The sequence below is a fragment of the Octodon degus genome, unplaced genomic scaffold (assembly GCF_000260255.1).
Source record: "Octodon degus isolate 3935 unplaced genomic scaffold, OctDeg1.0 scaffold00056, whole genome shotgun sequence".
Taxonomy (NCBI): Eukaryota; Metazoa; Chordata; class Mammalia; order Rodentia; family Octodontidae; genus Octodon; species Octodon degus.
The window spans coordinates 5,736,135-5,742,662 of record NW_004524632.1 but is presented as its reverse complement, the minus strand read 5'-3'; the positions used below and the strand labels follow the sequence as shown (position 1 = coordinate 5,742,662).

Sequence of the window (6,528 nt, the reverse complement as noted above, 5' to 3'; positions counted from 1 at the left end):
TTAGGCCCTTGCACTTGCCAGGCAAGCACTTATTCTACTGAGCCATCTCCCCTAGAATTTTTAAAAAGTGATTACGCAAACTTACATTTTTCCCTCCAGCATGAGAGTCCCAATGGCTACAACCTTGTCGGTGCTTAATATTATCCCTGTGTTAGTCAGCATTTTGTTGTTGTGATAAAATCCCCGAGAATAACAGTTTTAAAAAGCCAAAAGGTTAACTTTGGCTCCGTTTCAAAGGCTGCTCTCTGTGGTCATCTGGCAAGGCAGTGATGTCACACAAGCACACTCCTAGTGACCTATTTCTTTCAGTTAGGCTCCATCTCTTCGTAGCTCAGGCAGCTATGATTCCTCAACGGATGAACCCATTGACAAGGTTAGCGTCCACGGCCCCAATCATCTTCAACAGCACCGCCATCTGGGACCAAGACGTCAACACATTAATCTTAGGGGGACACTGTTTGCTTGTTTGTTGGGACAGATTCTTGCTATGTAGTCCAGGCTGGCCTTGAAATCATGGGGCTTGCCCTGCCTTAGCCTCCCGAGTGCTAGGCCTACAGGCACACACCGCCATGCCTGCTGACACTGCCTATTTAAACCATAACGCTCAGCTCCTGGACCCCAGAGGTTCATGTCTGATTCCTAATGCAAACTGTGTTTAGTCCATCTCAGGACCACCCCCCCCCCCAATCTCAACAGCTCCAGCATGACTCAAAGCTCAAGTCCAAAGTCTTCCCTGAGACTCTTAGCCCTAACCTTCCTCTGTAAAAATTAAGCAAGCAAACAAACAAAAACAAGTCATGTGATTCCAACGTGCAGTGGTGGGATAGACACAGGATGAATGTTTTCATACCAAGCGTCAGGTATAGGAAAAGAGCAGGGAGGAACTGGACCAAAGCAAAAGCAAACTTCAGTGGGGCAAGCGCTAAATCCCGTGGCTCACGGGCAGCATCTGGGGTCCAGGAGCAATCGGATGAGAACTCCAGTGGGCTGACGTAGCTCCGCCCATAGGGCTTCACCGAGAGCAGCCCATGTGGCCTCTCTCTTGGACTGGCTCTGCTCACTGACCACAGCTTTCTGCAGCAGATGATCCACATTCCTGGCATCTCTAATTTTCTGGGATCTCCACTGCAGCTTCAGCTTTTACACTCACAGCTTTGTGCATCGCCCTGTCCGGGGCTGCCTGCAAGGGTTCTGACTCTGTCACACGTTCTCTGGTCTCCCAGACCTTCCTTTGAAATCCGAATGAAAGAATTGGTGACCTCATTACTCTTTGATACCACAGCCCGCAAAACCAGCACCACGTGGGTGAAGTCAAGGCCTACCGCCGGCGCAAGCAGTAGCCGGGTCCACTTGGATCATGACTGGAGCAGCCCTTAAGGCTTAGATGCCTGAGCTTGCTGCAGTGAATCCTGGGGAATTGGTGCTTGGGCGTGGGGTCCAGGGGTTCTTGTCTCAGGTGAAAGGGTTACACTTTACATCCTGGACTCTGCCATAGGTAGAGTTTTGCTGATTTCTGACATGCACTCAAGGCATCTATTTTTGTTTTTTTTCTAGTGCAGAGCACTTGGCTTCTTTTTAGTGGTGCCAATCTCTTCAGCAATCACACCTCCCTTATCCACAGTATTGAACTTGCCTCTTTTCTGTTTTAAAGACAGGACATGTATACATATGACTCAACAGCCTGCCTGACAGCTGCAGAGCAAGTCACCTTGCAAAGCTTCTGAGAAGCATTTTGGTGTGTCCCAGAGAGGTGAGGACCAAATAATAGAGCTTTGGGAGAACAGTGATGAACACAGCAGATAGAGACAAGCCCAACAGTGACATGTGCAAAGGTGCGCATCTCCACAGCAGAAATGGCCCTGCTTGCTGAGGCAGCCTCCCTACCTGGCTGCAGCTACTAGGGCAGAACTCAAGCGCAGCATGCACAGGGTGGGCACTGCACTCAGAGAAAAGCTCTAAGAAGATTTTTCAGATGTATGCATTTACACAGACCTGCAAAGGGACTGCACCCTGTAACAACCTGTACACAGTTTAATAGAGGCACTCCCAGCTGCCTGCCACTCTTTGGCAGGTCAGGCCACCTCTAGCGCTAACACATACAGACCTCCCCAGTGTGCTGGAGACAGGCCTTTGAGTGAGAGCAAAGCTGTCAGAGTTATAGCATTAATTGAACATTCCTAAATTTTAAAAAGCTGTCAACTGCTAGCTACAAGTATACAAGCCAAATTTACAGCCCAGACCCCAAGACTGGGCACAGTCAGTCATTTTCCTACACAACAGTGAAATGCAACAGTTGCCAGATCATGGGTCACCAAGCAATTATGGGGCAGAGAAAGATATTAGGTCTCTGACGCTCATATTTCTACAAACTAAGCGCTAAGTTTTGTTTTTTTTAAAATGTATTTAGATCAGAGTCTACAGGGTCTTACTACACAGATTGGACTTGTAGTGATCCTCTGGTTTTAACCTCCTAAGCACTGGATTACAGGCACTTGCCACCATGGCCAGTCTTAGTCGCTGTCTCCGCACGCCCTGGGGGCAGGGCCAGCACGGCACTCTGGGGATTGAATTTCCGGTCCCTGCATCTGCCTAAGCAGGCGCTTTAACCCACTGAGCTCTGTGGCTGGCCCTTATTTCTTGTGTTAAACTGAAGAAAAACTCCAGCCCCCTATACCATGAAGTCCAGGTTCTCATGATCGAATGTTTGTTGAATTGAGGACTCAAGAACTGATCCGGAAGCCTTTGAAAGTTCACGCGCTCAGGAAGCTGCCACTGAACCCCAGGTTCTCCTTGTTGGCTCCAAGTCTGTCGGCTCAGAGTTTTCTTTCTTGAACAGGTGTGACTCCTGGCTTGCTGTCAAAAGGAGGAAGTCGAGAGATGGGGGCGTGATAGATTGTGCCCCCAAAGGCAGGACAAATGCTATTATTGGCTGCCGCAGTGGACATGGTGGTAGTGTTTAGCTTGCACACTTTACAGGTATGCAGGAAGCTGGAACTTCCCGCTTGCTGGCCAGCTGAGGCGCGCGGCCCAATGATACCTGCCTGTCTTCAGTTGCTTCTCCTGCTTGGCTCTCTCCAGTCTAAGGGGCTCCTCCACTGTCCCATCACATCCTCCAGGATTTCTGCCCATTCACCAGAAATACCACAGATCATTCCCACTCCCACATACATTTCAGTCCAAGCCTTCAACTTCTCTTCCAGTTGAGGGAGTGTTTTTTGGAGTTTCACTCATTGCTTTTCTTCTTTTAGATTTCCTCCCCCGTTTGTAAATTGATTTGGAATCTGAAGCTTTTCTCTCAAATTCTAAGAAAAGCCTCCAGCTCTCTTCCCATAAACCTACAAAGAGCGTTGGTGAATGCACAGTAGTTTTTTAACTACCCAATCTCAGCATCGCTCAGCTGCAGCAGATTTTCTGTGCATAGTCGGGAGTCTCTGCTCGCGGGTATAAAAAGCTGGGTTTCCACTGGAACTGCCTCAGTCACTGTCTTCACGTTCTGCATCTTCAAGTCTGCCTGTCAGTGTCCTAACGGAATGGCTCTCCTGACTCGGGCGGCCTTTGGCCCAGTCGTACCCCTGGCCACAGCTTCTCTCTTCCTCAGGCACCCTCAGCCTGCCCTGGCGCTCCCAGATCTGAGCACGCAGCCGCTCCCGCGCTGCTTCATTTTGCGATTTGCTCATTTTCGGCTGCGGTAGCAGCTTCTGTGGTGTTGTAATCGTCTCCGAAGACAAACAAAAGGCATCTTCATCCTCACACTCCACATCTCGTTCAGAGCCGGGGCCGAAGTGTGAGCTAATTCTTCCATACATACTACGATCTGTCTCTTCAAGTGGACAAATTCCTCGTGGCTGGACGCCTTTTTTCCCCTGGGAGTTGCCAAGTGTGTCTGAACTGGTTTAACTCTTCCAAGCTGGGAACGCGGGTGCTGCCAGGGTCCTCCTGAGCAAAGAGCTTCAGAGCTCTCCAGGAGCTCCTTGGCGCTCTGCTTTGCATCTCCTGTCCTCCGTAAGCACCGGGCGGAATCCGGATTAGCTCCTATATTCCCCGAAGGTGATTCGGAACTTTCTGGAGACATCATACGGTCTCCTCCGCCAGCACCTCACAACGCCTCATGCCAGATGCCCCAGTCAGCCAGCAGCCGAGATCCCCACGCTCCTTCACGCGGGTTGGAGCGCCGCCACCATCCACAAACACGATTATCCCCGATGCAGGTCGCCGCTCCCCAAGCCCGTTGGGCCCCGTGGAATTTCAAAAAAGGAGCCCTGGGGTGAGCGGCCCTGCGATTGGTGCCGCGCCCGGTCGCTCATCGCGAAGCCCCGCCTTAGCCCCGCCCCTTGCCGGCTGCTGGTCTGTCGCTTTAAACTCAGCCTCCTAGTCTCACAGCAAGGGCAAAATACAGGCGACGCCTTTGTCCTAAAGTGACAAGAACAGATCTAGCCTGATTTCGAGTGGAGTCTTCATTCTTACCTAAAACCTCACAAATACAGCCTTGACTGTCAGGATTCTGGTCCTCCTGAGCTCACACCAGACCTGTTTACCAAGATCCACTTGCAGCGTTTTAGGGCTTCTCTGGCCAGCACCTCCAAGCCTTTCCAAACTCCTCCTGCAGACCAGTTCTAGAGCCTTCTGAACCACACCGCCAGTATAGTCACAGAAACAACCCTCCTCCTGGAACCAATTTTTTTCATTTGCCAGTTTTTCACTGCTGTGACAGAATAGTTGAGGACAATAACGTAAAGGAAGATTTATTTTGGCTCATGGTCTCAGAGGTTTCTGCCCACCATACCTTTGTGGCAGCTAGGAAACAAGAGAGTGGAGAGCTGGTACTGGTGGGTTTTCCCCTTCTCTCTCTCTTTTTTCCCCTCTGTCCTCTGTTCTTTTGTTGTTGTTGCTGCTCCATCTAGGCTCCAACTCATCTTGGACTGAGTTGTTCGCTCAGGTTCGGCCTCTCCCATCAGTTTGCTGCCCCACATGCCAGTCATCTCTGGAAACACCCTCACGACACACCCAGCCACACCTGGCAGGGTGCATTCTAATCTCCTCATATGTGCTCAGTCCAATCAAGATGGCAATCAGGATTAACCAATCACAATCGACATTTTCAGTGATAGCCCATTCTTTTTTTTTTTCTTTCTTTTTTTTTGGTATTTTAGTACAGGGTCTACAGGGTCTCACTATGTAGTTCAGACGCATAGTGATCCGCCCGTGTTCAGCCTCCCAAGAGCTGGGATTACAGGCACGTGCCACCATGCCCAGGCTCAACTGCTGGGCCGGCACAGCATGGCGGGGATCAAAACCCGGCCGCTGCATCTGCCTAAGCAGGTGCTTTAATCCACTGAGCTATTTGGCTGGCCCAATAGCCCATTCTTGAATTAAAAGCAGCATACCACAGTGATATATGCATACCTGTGTTTATAGGGGTAGAGTCTGTAATAGATAAATCTTGAAAACAATCCAAGTTGCCCATGAATTGGTGAATGGATAGAGAAAATGTGTTTATTTTTATACAGTGGAATACTATTCTGCCATAAATAAGGATATTCTCAAGATATTTCTAGGAAAATTGGTGCACCTTGAGTCCATACTCGTAAGTGAAATAGATTGTACACATATGTGTAAATACCACAATATTTTCTGGTGTGAGAAACCAAAAATGTAAATAAGGACCAGAATATATCTTTAGAGCTGGGGTGATGGCAAGGGCCTGAGTTCAATCCCCACTTCTGGAAAAAAAAAAATCATTGGTATTGTGAAACAGGAAGAAATGGTTCAGATGGGGAAAGGAGCCAAAGAGAAAGGAGGGGGAAAGGAAAAAAGGAAAAGTTTTTAAAAAGAGGAAAACATGAACATAAAGCTTTTGTAAATGGGGAGGAGAGGAGGACTGAAAGGGGTAAGGGAATGGAAGAAAGAAAAACAAGTTCTATCAGATACAGGTACAAATTCTCTATGATGAATGTGATCATTATGTATATCTAAAATGCGCCAATATAATCTCTTTTTCTTTAATTTATGTATTGGGTACAGGGTCTTGCTCCACAGCTCGGACTCCTAGTGATCCTCCTGTTTTAGTCTCTCCAGAGCAGGGATTACAGGCATGTGCCACCACGTCCGGTCTTGGTGGTTGAGTCGGCGAAGAGCTGGTAGGGCATGCGGTACTGGGGCTGCAAGCCAGGTCCTTGTGCTTGCCAGACAAGGGCTTAGTCCGCTGAACCATCTCCCTTGCCCTAAAATGTACCAAGAGAATCTGATTGAAAAAAAATGTTAAGCATTCTTGTGAGTGTATAATCATCCTTCATGTTGGCATTCCTTTGTATTTCTCTGTGAACTATGTTGCATAACTTCTCATATAGTTTATTACCCATTTAGATATCTTCTTTCATGAGAAACATTAAATCACTTACTTGTCTTTTTTTTTTTTTTTTTAAAGTACAGCCGGGCATAGTGGCACACACCTGTAATCCCAGCACCTGTGAGGCTGAGGCAGGAGTATTATCACAAGTTCAAGACCAGCCTGGGATACAAAGTGAGTTC

At 48.5% G+C, this 6,528-nt stretch overlaps 1 pseudogene; it reads right to left on the bottom strand.

The window, feature by feature from the left end:
- Window positions 1-2,720: 2,720 nt before the first annotated feature.
- On the bottom strand, window positions 2,721-3,990 carry LOC111817362 (annotated as a pseudogene).
- Between the last annotated feature and the right edge of the window lie 2,538 nt (window positions 3,991-6,528).